The sequence below is a fragment of the Ursus maritimus genome, unplaced genomic scaffold (genome assembly GCF_017311325.1).
Source record: "Ursus maritimus isolate PB19 unplaced genomic scaffold, ASM1731132v1 scaffold_7, whole genome shotgun sequence".
In the NCBI taxonomy this organism is placed as follows: Eukaryota; Metazoa; Chordata; class Mammalia; order Carnivora; family Ursidae; genus Ursus; species Ursus maritimus.
The window spans coordinates 77,180,963-77,202,195 of record NW_024426885.1 but is presented as its reverse complement, the minus strand read 5'-3'; the positions used below and the strand labels follow the sequence as shown (position 1 = coordinate 77,202,195).

The window sequence follows — 21,233 nt, the reverse complement described above, 5'->3', positions numbered from 1 at the left end:
TAACTGGGTTCTCACTGCTGAATGCCCGAATTCCCATTTAGCTACATACCTGTGGGCAGAGCGTAGTGCCTAAAACACACATGTTTACAATTGAACACATCCCCTCTTCCATCCTGAGCCGAGTTCATCAGATCAGTTTCCTAATGGGTTAATTTGTTTCTTTGGTGTGCCTGACATCTTCCTTGTCCTCCTCCTATTTCTCTTTGTTGTAGTAACCTGCTAATGTTCCTCCGTCCCCTTCTCCTCCTCTGTGAGCCTCTATAATGCAGTCAGGTTTGTTTTAATGAAGAACCAATATGGATCAGATTAGTGGTTTCCCATTGCTGACAAAATCCACTACTGTTAACTTGACTTTCGGATTCCTCCAGTCTCTGCCTCCACCAATGTTTAGTCTTGAACATAGTGATTTTTGTGGATTAAATACCTATGCCACAACCGATTTCCAGCAGTTGGTGGTATAGCGTCTAACTCACAGAATTTCTGAAATGTAGCAACGGCTCATGAGCCTGCTGTAGCCTCCAGCACGCACGCCAGCCAGCGTCACTCTGCCGTTCCCCACCCGCCGCCCCTGAGCACCTGCTCTCAGGGAACATGACTTTCCCTGAGCCACTCCTTTCTCTGAACCAAAGGGTCATTGTGTACTCTAGAATCCTGGCTTCTCTCTCTTTGAAGTGTCTTCTCAACTGATAATATAATAATAATAATCATCATCATCCATCAGTTTCTGATGGAACTTCTGATGGATTTATTATTATTTCTGATCATAATAATCAATCAAGCTTCTTTTCTTGGGTGTCAGTCATTTCACTTAGTTTTGTTAGAATCTCAGATTTCTCCCGTCCTTCTGATCTTGTGCTTCGGGAAGATGCCCATCATCTCCTTGTGAAACAGGGTTATGGTTGTAAACAGGTCATGCCACGTGTTACTCTCAGCACCATTCCGAGTCAGAGCCATCTGAGAGCTGCTCTTGTGGGTGTGGGATGAGTGTAATCATACAGGGCTCAGTGCTCAGCGGAGCCAATGCTTGGAGTTCAGTACCCTGTGGCCACCGTCCTGAAATTCTTAATAATTTTACCTTTGGATTTGTATGAGTGGAGCCAGATAGGACAGTGAAGCAACTTGGAGCCTGGCTTGTGAGTAATTCTACCTCTCCTTGCCTCATATCCCCACGACTGATTCTGGGCCACTCACACCCCTGGGGCCGGGCTAGCCTTTCTCCTCTTCACTCCCTGGCCGCTGACCACTGTTGCCTACTGCCCACAGCAAGAGACAAGGTGTGGGCATGCAAACGTGCATGTCCAGCCCCAGACTCTCAGTGCCAAGGCACATTTGATGGGGCTCAGCAGGGAGGCGCCCCTTGTCCATTCCCTGCTCCTGGAATACAAGTATTGAGCACAGCCCCGCAGAAAGGCTGCAATCCCTTGTTTCGCCATGTGTTGGCGTGGTGCTCCCATGGGAGGAGGAGAGGTCTGACTTGACCTTCTGCCTCTGTCGGAGGCCCGGTGTATAGGTCTACCACCAGGCAAGAGGGGGCTGGAACAGGCCACTAGTGGCTTGCAGGAGTGCAGAGTCATGGTCCTTGGGATAGGTGGCAAAGGTGCCCATGAGCATCTGTGCTTGAAGGAGTGCAGCATTAAATAAGTAAGTGGGGGGAGAAAAAGGGAGGGGAGGAAAGGGCTGAACTTTATGGTTTAGTACCTTTTAATGGACTTTCCCCCTGCTTTTTGAATAAGGAGGCCTGCATTTTTATTTTGCCCTGGGTCCTGCAAATACCGAAGTTAGTGGCTCCTGGCCGTTCATTTGCCTGACCTACCTCATTCCTGCCTTTTCTTTGCACCTCAATTCTGGACTGGTTTCCCAAGTGTGGTCCACTCCAAGAGTATGAGGAAATCTTGCCTAGACATCTGAAGGAAACAGGACTTTCCTTCTGTAGTGGTTAAGAATCTAGCGGTTTTCCAACCTCAGAGAGTTTTTGTAGGATTAAGAGGGACAACTTAAACCCAGTAATTGGCATATAGTAAACATGCAAATGTTAGCAGTTCTTATTAACAGGATGACTATTAACTTTTGGTGGAATGATAACTTTTTTTTACTCTGAGTTCTGTTCAATAAACTGAACTCAGTCAGTTCAATAATGCCTTCATCCCTTGTGGCAAAAAGGAAAAAATTATATGATTTATAATTTATATATTTTTTAAAATTCTTTCTAAAAAGTTTAAAAATGTCTTTAGCACCAATAATTTATCACTCTATAGTTGTTTCCTCCATATTATTATCATTATTTTTTAAAGATTTTATTTATTCGACAGAGATAGAGACAGCCAGCAAGAGAGGGAACACAAGCAGGGGGAGTGGGAGAGGAAGAAGCAGGCTCATAGCAGAGTAGCCCGATGTGGGACTCGATCCCAAACGCCGGGATCACGCCCTGAGCCGAAGGCAGACGCTTGACCGCTGTGCCACCCAGGCGCCCCTGTTTCCTCCATATTATGATGCCACATGCTTTCTGGTAAATCCTTATATACAAGTAACATTTTTATCCGTCTCATTAATCTATTTCCCACAGCAGCTATTACATAGCAGATGCTTGAGAGATGTTATAGAAAAAGAATTAACTTTTTGTACTAGGTTGAACCATGTGAAATTATTGGGTTTGGAGTCAAAATGGTTGAATATTGGCAATTTTATAAGGTACCTATTTCCTTAGGATCAGAGTCTATGCATTTCTGTAATCATACACTTATTTTTTTTTTAATATTTGATTTATTTATTTGAGAGAGACCCCAAGCAGGAGAAGGGGGAAGGGGAGAGGGAGAAGCAGACTCCATGCTGAGCAGGGAGCCCCATGTGGGACTTGATCTCAGGACCCTGGGATCCTGACCTGAGCCAAAGGCAGACGCTTAACCAACTGAGCGACCCGGGCACTCCTGTAATCATACACTTACTTTAAGAAATTAATTGAAAAAATTTTGTGTACAAAATTGCTTTATGATATTCTTTGACATCTGCTTCTTAAAGCAATGCAGTTATTTCTGCAACTTTTTTTTTTAGGAAAATGCAATAAAACATTGGTTAACAAGAATTCACAATCTGTAATCTTAAATATCTGATTATTTTAATTTTTGATAATGAGGCTTAGGACTTAAGCTGTCAGTCTCCCTTTCTCCCTTATTAAACATGATAAATATGATTCTATCTTAATATTATAATTTGTGATATTACAGGATTTTAAGGTGATAATTTTTGTTTTCATTGTATTATACCATAGTTAGAGGTGGAGAAAAATCATTGAATTTTTTTTTAATTTCAGGACTTGATTTTCTGGTTGTTACTACTACTTAGTATAGAATCAACTTCTTTCCTTAAAAGTGCAGTGCAGTCAAAGTTCGATGATGTGAGAGATCTAACTGGTTATTTTTCAAGTTAATTGAAGTCTGTTGATCATCTACAATTATCCATTATCCATTATTTGTGTTTCTGTATTACTAGCCTGAAAATTTCTAAACTAATACAAGTAACAGAATCTTTAGAACAACAATTTTTAAGTGTTTCCCATAATTATCGAATAATTCATGATTTTGAAACCCTCTCATTTCTCTGCATAATTATTATTTTTTTAAAAAGATTTTATTTATTTATTTGACAGAGATAGAGACAGCCAGCGAGAGAGGGAACACAAGCAGGGGGAGTGGGAGAGGAAGAAGCAGGCTCATAGCGGAGGAGCCTGATGTGGGGCTCGATCCCATAACACCGGGATCACGCCCTGAGCCGAAGGCAGACGCTTAACCGCTGTGCCACCCAGGCACCCCTGCATAATTATTTTTTGAAGCAAATCCTCCATCTTCTTCATACCCTGTTGTGTTAAGTTTGCCACTCTCTTAAAGTACAAGTCTCGTACATTCCTTGGGTCTTCATTCCTCTGTTCTAGCTACTTGGGAAAATGAAGATCCGTGGCCAGAGTGGCTATGAGAAGACGTTAGCCAAGTTTAACAGCAAACCCAAATGCCAGGAAGACACATTCACTAAATACTGGTTCCTGGGAAAAATTCTGTAACTTGGTTCTCTAGAGACTATTCCCAATCTTGCTTAGCTTGTCTGGGGAATTTTTCTGAATATGAGTCTCCCTTTGCCACCAATCTGTGTGCTTATGAAACAAGATAAAACTGTTGCCTTTTGCATTTTTCAGCAGACTGTTGTGTTTCATTAAAAATGCATGGATATTCAACTTTTTTAAAAAATGCCTTCAGAGTAAAAGTAGAAGTTAGATCACTGATACAAGAGAGTGGGAGAGCCCAGAATTAGAGGGCAGATAACATCCAGATACCCTCTGACTGTGAAGTGGTTTTAATATTTCTCCATCTTCATGTAAATTCATTATCTGCAAACCTCCCGTGTTGTTCAAGCAAATGGTGTGTTCACTTGGACCTGGAATGTGAATGCTTCAGAAAAGGTGTCAGAATTCCAAAGCCTGCCAGCATCGAAATAGAGCTTTGCCAGGTCTTTAACCCACTGCCTACAGAAAAGCATCTGACTTAAGATATTATAGGCTACAGCAAGTTATGGTAAAATATATATAACTTCAATGGTAAAAATATATATATATATATGGTGAAATAGTCTTTTTTTTTTTTTTTTCTTCCTAGAAAACAGGTTGTAAGCACAGGCCACCAGCATCAACCAGCTGGTTGTCATTGGCGATAATTACGCAATTTCTTAGATTCCATTTCCCTACTGTAAAATGAAGTTAATAATATTTACTTTACATTCCAATTGGGAGGACCCTGTGAAATTAGTGTTTTAATTAAATGATGAAGCAGATATCACTTGGGCCCTTACTGTGTACCAGACACTCACGAGATTCTGGGGACAGGGCGGGCCCAGAGTCTCTACCCTCATAAAACACCAGGCCTTACAAACAGAATCTCTCGAAAATGGTAATTATCATCATCATAATCCTTTTACCCCCAGTTGGACTTCCGCTCTATAGGAGCGTGGTTGATGAGAAGAAAAAGACATCAAATAATAGCCCCCTTTCGCATCGTTCTACTGTCTTCCAACTATATTTTTAGGAATACTGGATGCGCCAGGAGTCACCTAGGGTAGACGAGTGTTGGATGGTTCATGAGAGAGGGCAGCTGCGCTTCTGAGGGGCCAAACGCATTTTCTCAGGCCATACAGCTAGTGATTGGTGAATGAGAAATGTTGGAAGCTTTCATGAAAAAAGAAAAAATTCAAAAATCGTATATACGCAAACAATGAATCATGGAACACTACGTCAAACACTAATGATGTGCTGTATGGTGACTAACATAACATAATAAAAAAGTAGAAATTAAAAAGTATATATTATCATCTGAATATACCAAATTTGGCTTTTGAGACTTTTTTTAAACTTCATATTAATACACTCCCGCCACAGTGTGTGAGCACATTTATGTACATAGATCTGTATATCTAAATTGTGTATACACACACACACACACACAGGAGTATAGGTTACCCCAAGTGCTGAATCTCCGATGGAAACATTTTAGATACAGGACAGAGAGGCAGGAGAAAAATACCTTGGTTTATGGATCTTTCAGTTTCTTAAATCGGACTCCAGAGGCAACTGCCTAATCTTCGTGCAGGAATAAGGATGAACCTTGTCACCGTCTTTAAGGCATAAATGTATGCTTTTGTGTCTTACACATTTCGCAGTGCTCCCAGGGCACGTCTTTAGCGTTTTGGTTTTTAGGTTTGTTGGCTCTTTCATTGCGTGTATAAAAGTACTCAGGCACTGACTGTTAATTTCATCTCATTCAGAAGAGCCAGGTCCCTTGTGTAGCAGATGACATCAGTGCCCCACCCACATCTCTTGCCCGTGCCTCCGACTCCCAGCTACAGGCCCCTGCACTTGTTTGCTTGAAGGCCTCTTTCTCTTGCCAACAAAGCGTGCTCTGTCCTCCCATGTGCCAAGCTCAAGTGCCAAGGGATTAATGCCTTTGGAAGCAGCCCTCCCCCAGAGACCAGCAGGAGCCTGTGTATGGATACCCAGCAATCCGGGGTGGGCTCACTATTTGCTGTACCTTGGTGTCCTCGCTAGCTCCCCATATTTCCTGGCGGAATCAAGCTCCAGACCCCCACCATGGGAACTGGCTTAATAATGACACCTCCAAAGCCTGCCCTTCCTTCCCCACCTGTAGTTCTTGGGATCAGCTCACAAATAAACCATTCCCGCTTCAGTCCTTGTCTGGGGTCTGCTTCTGGGTGGGGAGCCCCACATAAACGGAAGCACCTGGCAGAATGTATCTTTTCTATGAATTTAGGTTCAATCCTTAGATTATCGTTCTTTCAGGGTTATCACTCTGTCAAAAATATGAAAAGAATCTGATTCACAGTTTTGTGAGCCAGGTGAGATTCTTGCCTGAACAACTTTAAGTAACTTAAAAGCTTGGTTTTCAGAATTTTTTTTGTGTGTGTGATTCCCACATCTTCTCACCAAATAAATACATGATGGTCTCTAATGCTTAGTGCCCTGCTTATCACCAGAGACAGGGACCATTTCTTGAGCAGTGTTGTTGTTTTGATCAGAATTTATGTTTGGTTATACATTTTATATCTTAACTCAGTTTGGTTTACAAAAGCTCATGCTTCCAAGTGAAATACGCATTTTCAAAAACCACACAATCCTCTTCTTTATCATCCCAGCACCCAATCTCTGTAATCACTGGCCCATGACCATCAAACATCTTTCCATAATAACATGTGCCACAACAAGGCGGAGAATATTAAACCAATTTTTTAAAGATTGCACCAAGAGGATTTTTCTTCTAAATAATTTTTGTCATGCTTTTCAAGCACTGCTATTCCTTTGCGTTCTATTCTAAGCAGTAACTTTTTCATAAAGATAAATGGAGGGACATTCTTTTACCGTGACCTCCCGCCCCACGGTGACAGCATCCAGATTAGAATTACTTTGCTAAACGACTATTTCCCATAATTAGGTCAACAACACAGAGGATGAGAGGATGAATTTTCAGAAGGGTGCTACCTTTCCGATGGTTGAGGGAACAGTTCACACTTTAGAAAGAAGCTCCTCATGCCTGTGGATTGATAAATGGTGTTAGAATACTTGTAATATTTTTTCCATCTCAAGGAAGTCTCTAAGTTAACACAATTCACTTCTTTATTTGATCTTTTTTAGCATGCTTCCGAGTATGTATTATACATTTTTAAACAGTGCAGGAAGATATAAAATATGTAAACATGGTAGCAAAGAGGATACTTTTTAAAATGTGTCCGTGTGCAAGTATTGAAAATGTACACGTACATATTTTGTCTTAGCCTTTCCGGGCTGCTGTAACAAAATACCCAGGCCGTGTAGCTGATAAACAACGGAAAGTGGTTTCTCACTGTCCCAGAGGCTGGAAGTCCAAGATTCAGGGTGCCAGCGAGGGCAGGTGAAGGCTGGCTTCCAGGTCCGACTTGGTGGAAGGGGCGAGGGAGCTCTCTGGGGCTTTCTTATAAAGGCAATAAAGGCACTAATCCCATTCATGAGTGCTCCTCCCACATCACATTGGGCTTTAGGACTTTGACGTCTGCATTCTGGGGGATGCTCGTACCTTCTGGACATAGCACGTGGGTGTCTAGCATTACTTACTGCTAGGTGTTGGGTGAACACCTTAGATTCTGGAACTATTTTTTTTTAATATTTTATTTATTTATTTGACAGAGATAGAGACAGCCAGCGAGAGAGGGAACACAGGCAGGGGGAGTGGGAGAGGAAGAAGCAGGCTCATAGCGGAGGAGCCTGATGTGGGGCTCGATCCCAGAACGCCAGGATCACGCCCTGAACTGAAGGCAAAATGCTTAACGACTGAGCCACCCAGGCGCCCCTGGAACTATTCTGATGGGCTCCGTACATCATGCTGAACGGGGAGAAGTTTGCTTGGATGCCCCAGTCAGAAACCCTCTCTCTGGGTAATTGGCAAATCTCCACCAAACAGATAGCAGGCCTAGAAAGTGTGCGAGTGAAAATATTCGGAGTAAATTAGCTGTCTTTACACAAGGTAGCTCTCCTCCAAGTACTCTAAATCATTGTTCTCCGTGATCAAAAAACAAAGACGTTCTCCTATTGGGCTATATAGCCCTCTCTTTTTTAAAAAGCTGTTTACTTCTTGAGGTCTTTCTTTGAAGCGACCTCCCATCTAATTTTGTGACTCCCAGAGCATCACCAGAAAGGAAATACCCACAGTTTCTATGGGAGGATTTATTCCTGTCACATGTCATTGTGCTTTCTTCCCAGACTGACAAGAGCTGCCTCCTTGGTGAATTCCAAATGAGCTTCAGTCCAAGCGGCTGCCTGTCATAATGAATTTTTGTCAAAGAGAAAGCAACATGTAGAAAAACAGACACACACACACAAACGCACTGACTTCAATGCAGTGACAAAACGAAGGGCTCGAATCACTTCGGGAAGAGACAGGCTTCTGAAAGCTTCTGGAAGCAATCTCCTCACATGACCACAGGCTTGCCCACGCAGAGGCAGCTTTGTTGACCTTTGTGTAACTGCTCTAAGTCCCGGGCCTGTGGGTTTTTGTTGCTGTTGTTGTTGTCACCCCTTAAATACTTCAGTTGATACCCAAACAGAATAGTTAGAGGATAGAATGAAACCAGAATCAACATCAGTTTGTAGATAAGAATTTGCTTTTGGGGCACCTGGGGGGCTCCGTCGGTTAAGCAGGAGACTCTTGATTTCAGCTCGGGTCATGATCTCAGGGTCCTGGGATCAAGCCCTGCGTTGGGCTCCTAGCTCAGCGAAGAGTCTGCTTGAGATTCTCTCCCCCAGCCCCTCCCCCCACTCATGTACTCTCGCTCGCTCTCTCTAATCAGTAAATCTAAAAACATTTGCTGTTGGCTGTAATCATCTTTAGGTGGGTTTCTATGTCATTATCTGGACTTTAAAAAATAGAAACCTGGACTATCACCTGTTCTGTAACTTATTTGCTGAAGAGCCTTCTTTGGTTTGTGCTCCGCAACTGTGAGATTGGCGTCCAGGAGGCGCAGGCTGAGTGCAGGGCTGACTCCGGGGCTCTGCGACGTTGGTGCTGCCCTCAGGGGAAGGAGCAAAGCTGCTGGCCTCAAGTATCTTCCTGTCTCTTGGGAAACAGCCCTGTATCCAACCATGATCCATGTCCGTATGTGTCAAGTTGGAGAGAAGGTACAAGGTGCTTTAAGAGCCTGAGGCGGAGAGGAGGGGATCGTCTGCAGACAGGAAAGCTACCATGAGTCACTTTCTCTGAAGCTTCTTCCTTACTTGAGTTCTGAGTCTGTCTCTCTCCGTGTGACCAAGCCAGCTGGGCTATCGTAGCCATGGGTCCATGACTTGAAATGCACCTCCCTCAACAGGAAATGAAAGTCCTATATATAAAAGGCATAAAACCTCACACTGATTTCCCACAAAAGGGAATGAGAAAAGCAGGTGATGCGAACAAGACCAGGCATTTTTGACTCGGGAGGCCTGGGTTTTCCTTTGGGCTCCCCTGCATCCAGCTCTTGCTTTGTTCATTCAAGCGGTGTGCGCTAAGCGTCCCGTAGATCACAAACATTGTTCCGGTGCCTTCAGTGAAACTGCAGATTGCAGGAGGGTAGAGACTAAGCAAATGTTGCACAATTATCATTATGAAGAATGCTATAAAGAGAAAAAGGACGGTTGTGTGTGTGTGTGTGTTTTGTTTTTGTTTTCATTTTTTTTTGGTAAGCGTAAATGAGAAGCCGAATTTGTGTGCTCCAGAGAACAGGAGACAGGTAGTGTGTGGGGTGAGTGGTGGAGAGGCTTCCCGGGAGCAGGCTCCAGGCAAGGAGGCAGCACGTAGGAAGCCCCTGCTCCCCACAGTACATCCCAGAGCTCGACAGGTCAGAGTGACTGAAATGCAGTGAATGAGGGAGAGGGTTACAGTTAAGATTGGTGACATTGGCAGGGGTAGAGCATACATGGATGTATAGATGGTTCTGCTAATCTATTGCAGCAGAGAAAACCATCCCAAATTGTTGACGCTTCCAACCACAGTTCGCTTACTGTTGCTCACGCTGGTGTGTGTTGGCGGGGCTCAGCAGAGAGTGGTTCCGCCCTGTGTGTAGCCGGCTCAGGTAGGAGCCTGCAGCTCAGAGCTCAGCTGGGGTGCCACTCCTGGCTGTGGTTTCGCCTGGGTGGCTGGAAGAGCTGGCCACTGACTCCGCACATGGTCTCTCATGATCCACGAGAACAGCCTGAGCTTCCTCCGGGGGGGGGGGAGGGGTGCTGGATTCCAAGAGGGTGGGAACTAAAGGTCCCAGACTTGTACAGCCATTGTCTTCATCAAGGCATGTCACAGGCCACCCCAGGTTCAAGGGGAAGTAAACTGTAGAGAAGGGGAGAACATGTTAGGAAAGGGTCTTTGGAGACTGTGGACCACACAGAACATTGAAAGCATTTTGGAATGGAGGTTTTTATTTATTGTATGTCTAGCGTGCTTGAAGTGCTTTATTTCCTATGACTTTCACAGCAGTTTAACGAAATGAGCAGAATTATCACCATCTCCTCTGTAAGTCAGATGGGTTATGAAACTGTCAAGGGACAGGGACAGGCATCGACTGAAGCCCACCTTGGAGCCCCTGTGTGTGTGTGTGCGCGTGCGCGCACGCATTGTGACCTCTGTGCTGCTCTGTGGCCATTTTGCTGGTTCTCCGTTGTGGTTTCTTCATCTTCTCAACTTAGGACATGAAGGTCTATGAGGATGAGTAAACCATGTTAGGATCATAAAAATTAAAGTCGTCATATGTAAGTTTAAAGCACCACAGTTTCTACCTTTAGAAAATCTCATTATTGATTGACTTGCTGATGCATTTCAGAAAGTAAATTAATAACTTAGGAACAAAGGAGCCGATGAGCTCCAACTTCCTAGCCCCATCTGCCCCTGCTGTTAGAAGTGCAGACTCCTGAAGTTTCCGCTGGCCAAACGGAGGCATGGAGGAGACATCCAACCAATTACCCTTGCCAATTGCCTGCTTGTTTCTGGAAATCTCAAACACGTGTCTCCTGTGGCATCATAAATAAATCTACTACCACCTGGTGTTTACCACTTTCCTTCTCCTTCGGCATTTTCAGTGAGATTTCCTTCCATGTGTTTAAAAAAGCATCGTGTATTTGGTGCTGAAATGAGAGATTACTGCTTCTTTCCTTTTTGTGTTTAATCCTATTAGAGATCTTGCCTCCTGTTCTGTTTCATATCCTGATAGCTTATAAGATTTATCGTGGAGGGGTGCACAGGTGGCTCGGTCAGTTAAGTGTCTGCCTTCAGCTCAGGGCATGATCCCAGGGTCCTGGGACAGAGTCTGGCATCGGGCTGCCTGCTCTGAGAGGAGCCAGCTTCTCCCTCAGCCTCTGCTTCTCTGTCTCTCTGTCTCTCATGGATAAATAAAATCTTTTAAAATAAGTAAATAGATGTCTCGTGGAAAGATATAAATCACATAGAAGGGGGATTTCTATCCCTAAGAATATCCAAATGGCTGATACTGTATAGTACTCAGTTTTGTTTTTCCCTCTGTTGATCGAGGCTTTGATCCTGGTTTGAGCTCTTCTGACATCTTTATTTAGGTTGAATTTTCTCCCAGTGGGGTCATCATCAATCTCTCATGCCAATAGCCTTCTGAGAGCTATCCTACCAATCTTCCAGACATGTTTGGGCGTGTATGAATACTGAGATCTACAAGACAATTTTTTAAAAAGATTGATCTATTTTAGAGAGCATGAGTGGGGGGAGGGGCAGCGGGAGACAGGAGTCTCCAGCAGCATCCCTGCTGAGCGTGGAGCCCGAGGCAGGGACTCGGTCTCATGACCCTGAGATCACAACCTGACGGGAAATCAAGAGTCAGGTGCTCAACTCACTGAGCCACCCAGGAGCCCCTACAAGACATTCTAAGTGTGTGCATATCATCGTATCAGCAACATTTTCTGTGAATTCAAACACCTTTTATATTCCAACTTCATGTGACTCCCCTGCCATATGGAGGTGACCGTGACTTCACCCAGGGGTAAGAAAGACATTGTTACGTATCAAAGGAGACAAATAGCTGGCACTGCATCTATGCTATTAAACTATCATATTTTTTAAAAATTTTTTTAGTATATTATGTTAGTCACCATACAGTACATCCCTGGTTTCTGATATGAAGCTCGATGATTCATTAGTTGCGTATAACACCCAGTGCACCATGCAATACATGCCCTCCTTACTACCCATCACCAGTCTATCCCATTCCCCACCCCCTCCCCTCTGAAGCCCTCAGTTTGTTTCCCAGAGTCCATAGTCTCTCATGGTTCATTCCCCCTTCTGATTACCCCCCTTTCTTTACCCCTTTCTTAAACTATCATATTAACCAAACAACCACTTGACGGATTAACATTTTTCCTTCCCCTGGAGTTGTTTTCGAGTTTTAAAGGACACAGGTGTTTTCTCAGAGAGAAAATTGGCAGCACATTCCCACTGGCAGGTCTGTGTGTCAAAATGGAATTGGTTGAGATAATGAATGTCCTTTGAAAAGAACGTGTTGTGTTCGCATGAAGTTTTTAGGTGTGATTACGGCTGTCTCCAACCTTCTAGTCTTCCTGTTGCTAGTCCGTTTGACCTTCCAGGTGCTAGAATGCCTTTAAGACTGTCCGGCGAAATAAGCAGAGGTAAAAAAAAAAAAAAATTGTATTCAATTATTTAAAAAACGTCTTAGGAGAAAAGACATTTTAAAGCAGAAAAAGGGGTTTTTTTTTTGTTTTATGTTGTTTTTTTTTTTTCTGGTTTTTGTTTTTTTTTAAACTCATTTCCTGAAATTCAAGTGTTCTTTCATTTTTGGAAAAAAGGCAGCTTCTACCACTTCCAAGTACCATTCGTGTATATAATAAGAATTAGGATGTTCTACTGAAAACAGGCCAGAGGCTGTGATAGTTTGTTTGCATAACTCCTATCTTAGATTATGACAAAAGTTTATTTATAGAGGAAACAAGTGATTATACTGTCACCGAGATGATTTAGATGCCCTAAACCACCCCAAAATGTGGTGACTTCAGACCACAGTGATCTATTGCTTCTCCTGAGGCTCTGTGTTGACTGGACTCCTTGGTCCAATCATGTGCTCCACGTGGCATCACTGGAGTCGAATACACATCTGGAACATCCAAGATGGCCTCATGTCCTCCAAAATTTCTCTTCAAACTGCCAGTCACTGCATAGTCGAGGCTGACCTTCTTGACAGATTGGTTGCTGGCTTAAAAGAGAAGGTCTTTAATACTTAGGTCCAGAACTGGCATTCTCGACCGCCTTCTTGGGTCAAAGCAAGTCACTAAGTTAACATAGACTCAGAAGAGTGGAATCAGCCTCACCGTCTTGATGGGGGGAAGAGTGGCAGGGCGTTTGGAACTCTCTTTTTAGCTCACCTCAGAGAGGCTGATTGACTCATTCATGTCCGGATTGAGAGTCCACTGTATGCCTGACACTACTCCCTGTGCCCTGAGTCATCTCTGGGGGGACATGTCTTGTTGAACTCTGTCATTTGCCTTCAACTTCACTACTGACCAGCTATCGTGGTCCTGGCCAAGTTTCTTTTCATCTCCGTGACTTACTCTTCTCTTCTGTAAAATGGACATAATAATTCAGTCCTTTTCACAGTTGTCCTATAAATATATATAAAATACTTAGAATGGGTTAATGCATATAGAGAACAAACAGTGCCAGACAATGACTTCTAAGATAGTTGTGAATACAAAAGAGAAAATGAAGTTGGGGGGTGGGGCTGGCTACTCAGCTGTTTAATGGCAGGTGGTTAGCGCATCACAAAATAAAATTGCCTTACAATGAATTTTCTTATAAAATCAGGCAAAGGTTCCTGCAGAATATAATGGACCTGCTTTTTAATAAATTCTCTGGAAATATTTTACAACCACGTTACATGGATTTTATAGGATAGAGTTTCCATTCTGCGTTCCTCTGGCTCTGATGTTAAGACTGTCATGCATGGCTCCTCACAACTGGCCACCTCCTCACCTCCTGGAATCCCCTTGTATTTCTCTCCTGTCAAAGCCTACACTCCAGCCACAGCAGGTCACCCATGGTTCCCACGTGTGATGTGCTGTTCCTAGTTCCCGGAAGGCTCAGATCCTGTTATTTTAAAGCCTGGCTAATAGCTGTTCCTTCTTCATCCTAGGTAGGTACAATTCCTTTCCTGACTTCTTCTCTTAACCTGAATCTGGGGACATTTTTTTCCCTTGCTCCCAAAACACATAATTATTTATTTTACAAGAATCCATCACAATTCTCAATGTCTTTTACTTATCTATCTCCATAAGTTCTCTAAACTGGTGTGCATCAAATGAGTCTGTTTTTTTTTTTTTTCCTTCTTCTGAATTTTCAAAACTTGGCATAGTACCACAAAGCCTGTGTCATCCCATGTATGGGTAATTGCCTAGGTGGGATTTCTTAATATGTATTTAAAGCCATGGCTCTTCACAAAGGAAGAGAGAACCAAAATTTAATCTTGGACCTCACGTTGATAAGTGTTATCATTAGATCGCCATTATAAGCTGTAGCCTTATTATCTATTGTTTTTCAAATTACTATTTTTTTATTGAAGGTTTTGATTTTAATTCCAGTATAGTTACCATACAGTGTTGTATTAGTTTCAGTACAATATAGTGATTTCACAATTCTATACCTTAGTGCTCACATGACAAGTGTAATCTTATCCCCTTTGATTATTTCTCCCATCCCCGCCCCCCCGCCACCTCCCCTCTGGTGACCATCAGTCAGTTCTCTGTAGTTAAGACTCTGTTTCTTGCTTTGTCTCTTTCTCTTTTTTTCCCCTTTGCTTGTTTTTGTTTCTTAAATCTCACATATGAGTGAAATCATATAATATTTGTCTTTCTCTGGCTGACTTACTTTGCTTAGCGTAATACTATCTAGCTCCATTCATGTTGTTGCAAATGTCAGGATTTCATTCTTTTTTTATGGCTGAGTAATCATCATGTGTGTATGTGTATACACACACACACACACACACACACACACACATCTTCTTTATCCATTCATCTGTTGATAGACACTGTTTCCATAATTTGGCTATTATAAACAATACCGCTATAAACATCAGAGTGCGTGTATCCCATGGAATTAGTGTTTTTATATTTTTGGGTAAATTCCTAGTAGTGTAGTTACTGGGTCGTAGGGTAGTTCTATTTTTAACTTGATGAGGAAACTCCATACTGTTTTCTACAGCGGCTGCACCGGTTTGCATTTCCACCAACAGTGCATGCGGATTCCTTTTTTCCCCACATCCTCGCAAACACCTGCTGTTTCTGGTGTTGTTGGTTTTAGCCATTCTGACAGGTGCGAGGTGATATCTCATTGTAGTTTTGATTTGCATTTCCCTGATAATGAGTGATGTTGAGTATCTTTTCTTGTGTCTGTTGGCCATCTATATGTCTTCCTTGGAGAATGTCTGTTCATGTATTCTGCCCATTTTTGATTAGATTATTTGTTTTTTTGAGTATTGAGTTGTATAAGTTCTTTATATATTTTATTTTATTTTTTCTTTTTTTCTTTTTTTTATAATAATATTTTTATTATGTTAGTCACCATACAGTACATCTGGTTTTTGATGTAAAGTTCAATGATTCATTAGTTGCATATAACACCCAGTGCTCCATGCAGTACGTGCCCTCCTTACTACCCATCACCAGCCTATCCCATTCCCCCGCCCCCCTCCCCTCTGAAGCCCTCAGTTTGTTTCTTTATATATTTTAGATACGAACCAATTATTGGATGTGTCATTTGCAAATATCTTCTCCCATTCAGTAGTTTGCCTTTTGGTTTTGTTGATTGTTTCCTTCTCTGTGCAGAAGCTTTTTATTTTGATGTAGTCTCGATAGTTTATTTTTGCTTTTGTTTCCCTTCCCTTGGGAGACGTATCTAGATAAATGTTGATATGGCCAATGCCAGAGAAATTACAGCCTGTGCTCCCTTCTAGGATTTTCTGGCTTTAGGTCTCACATTTTTAGGTATTCAATCCATTTTGAGTTTATTTTTGTGTATGGTGTAAGAAAGTAGTCAAGTTTCTTGACTTTGCATGTAATTGACCAGTTTTTCCATTGCATATTCTTGCCTCCTTTGTCAAAGATTAGTTGACCATCTAATTGTGGATTATTTCTGGGCTCTCTATTCTGTTCTATGCATCTATTTTGTGCCAATACCATACTGTTTTGATTATTACAGCTTTGTAATATCACTTGAAGTCTGGAATTGTGGTACCCCTTGCTTTGTTCTTCCTTTTCCAGATGGCTTTGGCTAGTCTGGGACTTCTGTGGTTCCATACAAGTTTTAGGATTGTTTGTTCTGATTCTGTGAAAAACACTATTGATATTTTGGTAGGGATTGCATTAAATCTATAAATCTTGGGGGTAATAGAGACAGTTCAACAGTAATTGTTTTTCCAGTCCATGAGTGTAGACTGTCTTTCCATTTCTTTGTGTCACCTTCAATTTCTTTCATCAGCATTTTATAGTTTTCAGAGTACAGGTCTTTGACCTCCTTGGTTAAGTTTATCCCTAGGTATTTTATTGGTTTTGGTACAATTTAAGTAGGATTGCTTTCTTAATTTCCCTTTCTGCTGCTTGATTATTAGTACACAGAAATGCAACAGATTTCTGTATATTGATTTTGTGAGTTTACTGAGTTCATTTATCAGTTCTAGTAGTTTTTTGGTGACATCTTTAGGGTTTTCTATATATAGTATCACATCATCTGCAAATAGCAAAAAATTTATTTCTTCCTTTGGAAGTCTTTTATTTTTCTTGTCTGATTGCTGTGGCTAGGACTTTCAGTACCATGTTGAATAAAAATGTTGAGAGTGGACATCCTCGTCTTGTTCCTGACCTTAGGGGAAAGCTCTTAGTTTTTCCCCATTGAATATGATGTTTGCTGTGGGATTTTCATACTAAGCCTTTATTATGTTGAGGTATGTTTTTTCTAAGCCTAATTTGTTGAGAGTTTTTATCATGAACGGATATTGTACTTTGTCAAATCCTTTTTCTGCATCTATTGAAATGATCATAGGTTCTTAAACTTTCTCTTATTGATTGATTTGCAAATATTGAACCACCCTTACTTCCCAGGAATGAATTCCATTTGATCATGGTGAATGATTTTTTAATGTATTGTTGGATTTAGTTTGCTAGAATTTTGTTGAGGATTTCTACATATATGTTCATCACAGATACTTGCCAATACTTCTCTTTTTTATGGTGTCTTTATCTGGCTTTGATATCAGGGTAATACTGGCTTCATAGAATGAATTGGAAGTTTTCCTTCCCTGTCTTTTTTTGGGAATAGTTTGAGAATAAGTATTAACTCTTCTTTAGATGTTTGGTAGAATTCAACTGCAATGCCATTTGGTCCTAGATTTTGTTTGTTGTAAGTTTTTATTTTTGTTTGGCTTTGTTTGTTTTGTTTATTTCATTGCTGGTAATTGGTCTGTTCAAATTTCTGTTTCTTCCTGTTTCCATTTTGGGAAGTTACATGTTTTACGCATTTCTTCTAAGTTGTCCAACTTGTTGGAATATAGTTTTGCATAATATTCTCTTACAATTGTTTCTATTTCTGTGGTGATGGTGGTTATGTCTCTGACATTTGTAATTTCCTGTATTTTTTTTTAATGAGTCTGGCTAGAGATTTGTCAATTTCGTTGATCTTTTCAAAGAACCAGCTCCTGATTTCATTGTTCTGTTCTGGTTTTTTTATTTTGTTTTGTTTTTTAGTTTTTATGTCATTTATTTCTGTTCTAATCTTTATTATTATCTTCCATCTGCTGGTTTTGGGTTTTGGTCATTCTCTTTCTAGCTCCTGTAGGTGTATGGCTAGATTGAGATTTTTCTTGCTTCTTCAGGTAGGCCTGTATTGCTATATACTTCCCTCTTAGGAACACTTTTGCTGCATCCCAGAGGTGTTGGACAATTGTCTTCATTTTTATTTGTTTCCATGTACTTTTTAATTTCTTCTTTGATTTCTTGGCTGACCCATTCATTGTTTAGTAACATGTTATTTAACCTCCATGTATATGTGCTCTTTCCAGATTTTTTTTTTTGTGATGGATTTCTAGTATCATAGCATTGTGGCCAGAAAAGATGTGTGGTGTGACCTTGACCTTTTTGAATTTGTTAAGACTTGTTTTGTGGCCTAATATGTGATATCTTCTGGAAGGTGTTCCATGTGCATTTGAAAAGAAAGGGTATTCTGGTGTTTTGGGGTAGAATGATCTGGATATGTCTGTTAAATCAATCTGGTCCAGTGTGTCATTCAAAGACACTGTTTACTTATTGATTTTCTGTTTGCATGATCTATTCATTGAGTAAGTCAGGTGTTACAGTCCCCTCCTATTATTGTATTATTACCAATTAGTTCCTTTATGTTTGTTATTGTTTGATGTATTTGGGGGCTCCCATGTTGGGTGCCTATTTACAATTATTATACATTCTTTATTTTTTTTTAAAGATTTTATTTATTTATTTCACAGAATACAAGCAGGGGGATCAACAGAGAGAGGGAGAAGCAGGCATCTGCTGAGCAGAGAGCCTGACATGGGGCTTGATCCCAGGACCCTGGGATCATGGCCTGAGCCAATGGCAGACACTTAACCGACTGAGCCACCCAGGCACCCCCAGTTGTTATACCTTCTTGTTAGATTGTCCCCTTCATTACTATATAGTGTCCTTTGTCTCTTGTTATAGTCTTTGTTTTAAAGTCTGTTTTGTCTGATATATGTATTGCTAAACTGGCTTTCTTTTGACATCCATTTGCATAATAAATATTTCCCCATCCCCTCACTTTCAATCTGCACGTGTCTTTCATTCTGAAATGAGTTATTTTATAAGCAATATATAGATGGGTCTTTTTTTTCTTATCGACTCTGTCACCCTATGTCTTTTGATCGGAGCATTTATTCTGTTTACATTCAAGGTAATTATTGATATCTATTTATTGCCATTTTCTTGTTTTGTGTTATTTTTGTAGCTTTCTTCTGACCCTTTCTTCCACTCTTTCATGGTTTGCTGGCTTTCTTTTGTGATATATTTGGATTCCTTTCTCTTTATTCTTTGCATATATATTGCTGGGTTTTGATTTGTGGTTACCATTAGGTTTGTATATAACATCTTCTGCATATAGCCATCTATATTAAGTTGATGATTGCTTGAGATTGAACCCATTCTTTACTTCTCTTTCTACCGTGTTTGAGGTATGCGACATCATATTTTATATCCTTTTGTTTTCTGAAGTCCTTGACCAATTTTTACATAAATACTTGTTTTTACTGTTTTTGTGTTGCTCTCACATGTGGTCTTTCCTTTCCAATCAAAGAATCCCCATTAATGTTTCTCGTAGAGCTGGTTAGTGGTCATGAACTCCTGTAGTTTTTGTCTGAGAAACTCCATCTCTTCTTCTATTCTGAATGATAGCCTTGCTGGACAGAATATTCTTGGCTGCAGGGTTTTGTGTGTGTGTATGTGTGTGTGTGAGTGTGAGTGAGTGTGTGTGTGTGTGTGTGTGTGTGTGTGTGTGTTTTCTTCAGCACTTTGAATATATCACCACTACCTTCTGGCCTGCAAAGTTTCTGCTGAAAAATCTGCTCATAGCCTTTGGGGTTTCCCTTGTATGTAACTGTTGTCTTTTCTCTTGCTGCTTTAAATTTTTTTTCTTATCACTACTTTTTACCATATTAATTATTATGTGCATTGGCGTAGACCTCCTTGGGTTGATTTTTTTTTTGGGGGGGGGGAGGGTGAATCTCTGTGCCTCCAGGATGTGGAAATCTGTTTCTTTCCCCAGATCAGGGAAGTTTTCAAGTATTATTTCTTCAAAGAAATTTTTTGCCCCCCCTTCCTCGGTCTTGCTCTTCTGGGATTCCTATAATGCAAATGTTATTACACTTGATGGAGTCACTGACTATCTCAATTTGCATAACTTTTAAAAATCTCACATGCTTAACTGGATTACTTTCCACTACTCTGTCTTCCAGGTCATTAATTCATCCCTCTTCCTCTTCTAGCCTATTTTTTTCCATCATGTGTATTTTTACTTTCATTTATTGAGTTCTTCATCTCCGAAAACATAAAAAAGAACCAACCTGTCTCTTTGTTGAGGGCCTCACTGATGTTTTCCACTCTTTTCTCAAGTCCAGTGAGTGTCTTGATGTTCATTACTTTAAATTTTCTATTAGGCATATTATGTGTTTCACTTAGGGCTCTTGCTGTGGGTTGATCCTATTCTTTTATTTGGGACATATTTCTCTGGTCTCCTCATTTTGTCTAACCCTATGTCTGTTTCTGTGTGTCAGGGAAGTCATCTATGTCTCCTGATCTTTGATCTTGAAGGTAATGACCTTATGAGGAAGAGGTCCTAGAGTGCCCTGCAGCACAGTGTCCACTGTTCGTCAGGACCTGCTGCTTTGGTGAGGGTCTCCTATGTGTGTTGTGTGTGTCCTATTGTGTTCTGGCTGCTTTTTCCTCCAGTCATTTGCAGTGGCTTTCTTTGCCTGTTATGGGCAGCTTTTGGTCCCTGGCTGAGGTGGGGTGAATTTTAACAAGGTACACAGTAGTCTGCTTGCTAAATGAGACTTGGAGCTGCTGTTGCCGGGACCAGCCTGGCCTATGTAGATCAGCCAAGTGCATATGGATGGGGTGTGCGCTTTTAAGAAGGGGTGCCTTGGGCTTACATAGTACGTGCAGCCACAGCTGCTGATGGGACCAAAGCCCTGCAAAATGTGCAGGTTGGGAGCCATGGTGCTGGCGAGGTTTGTGCTGGTTTTCAGGAGGGAGGTGGATGGACTGCAGCAGTACCACTGAGGCAGGCGTGCCTGGCAAGGGAAATCCACCAAAGTGCATGAGCCAGGGGCGTGGGGTGGGGCTTGTTGGAAGCAAGTTAGATACCAAGTATGGGCACTATGCCGGTTCCTGCAGGTGGTCATTGTTTATGCTGGTGGCGGGGAAGCGGAGGGTGCAGGGGAGGGCATGGTGCCTGGCAACTCCTTTGTTCCTGGAAGGGTTTCTCTGAGATCCCGGTGTCTTCAGAACATGCTCTGTGATGAGTAAATCAGTCTTCCATTTGCCCCAGTGTTTTTCAAACTGCTGTGCATATGCTGTATCTGAGGGGCTGTTTGGTGACCTGTCTCTTTAAGGGCAG

At 41.6% G+C, this 21,233-nt stretch overlaps 1 protein-coding gene across 6 annotated transcripts in view; it reads left to right on the top strand.

Moving 5' to 3' along the window:
* PRKG1 (protein kinase cGMP-dependent 1) overlaps window positions 1-21,233 on the top strand; it is a 1,188,324-nt gene that overhangs the window by 814,247 nt on the left and 352,844 nt on the right. The window lies entirely within an intron of this gene.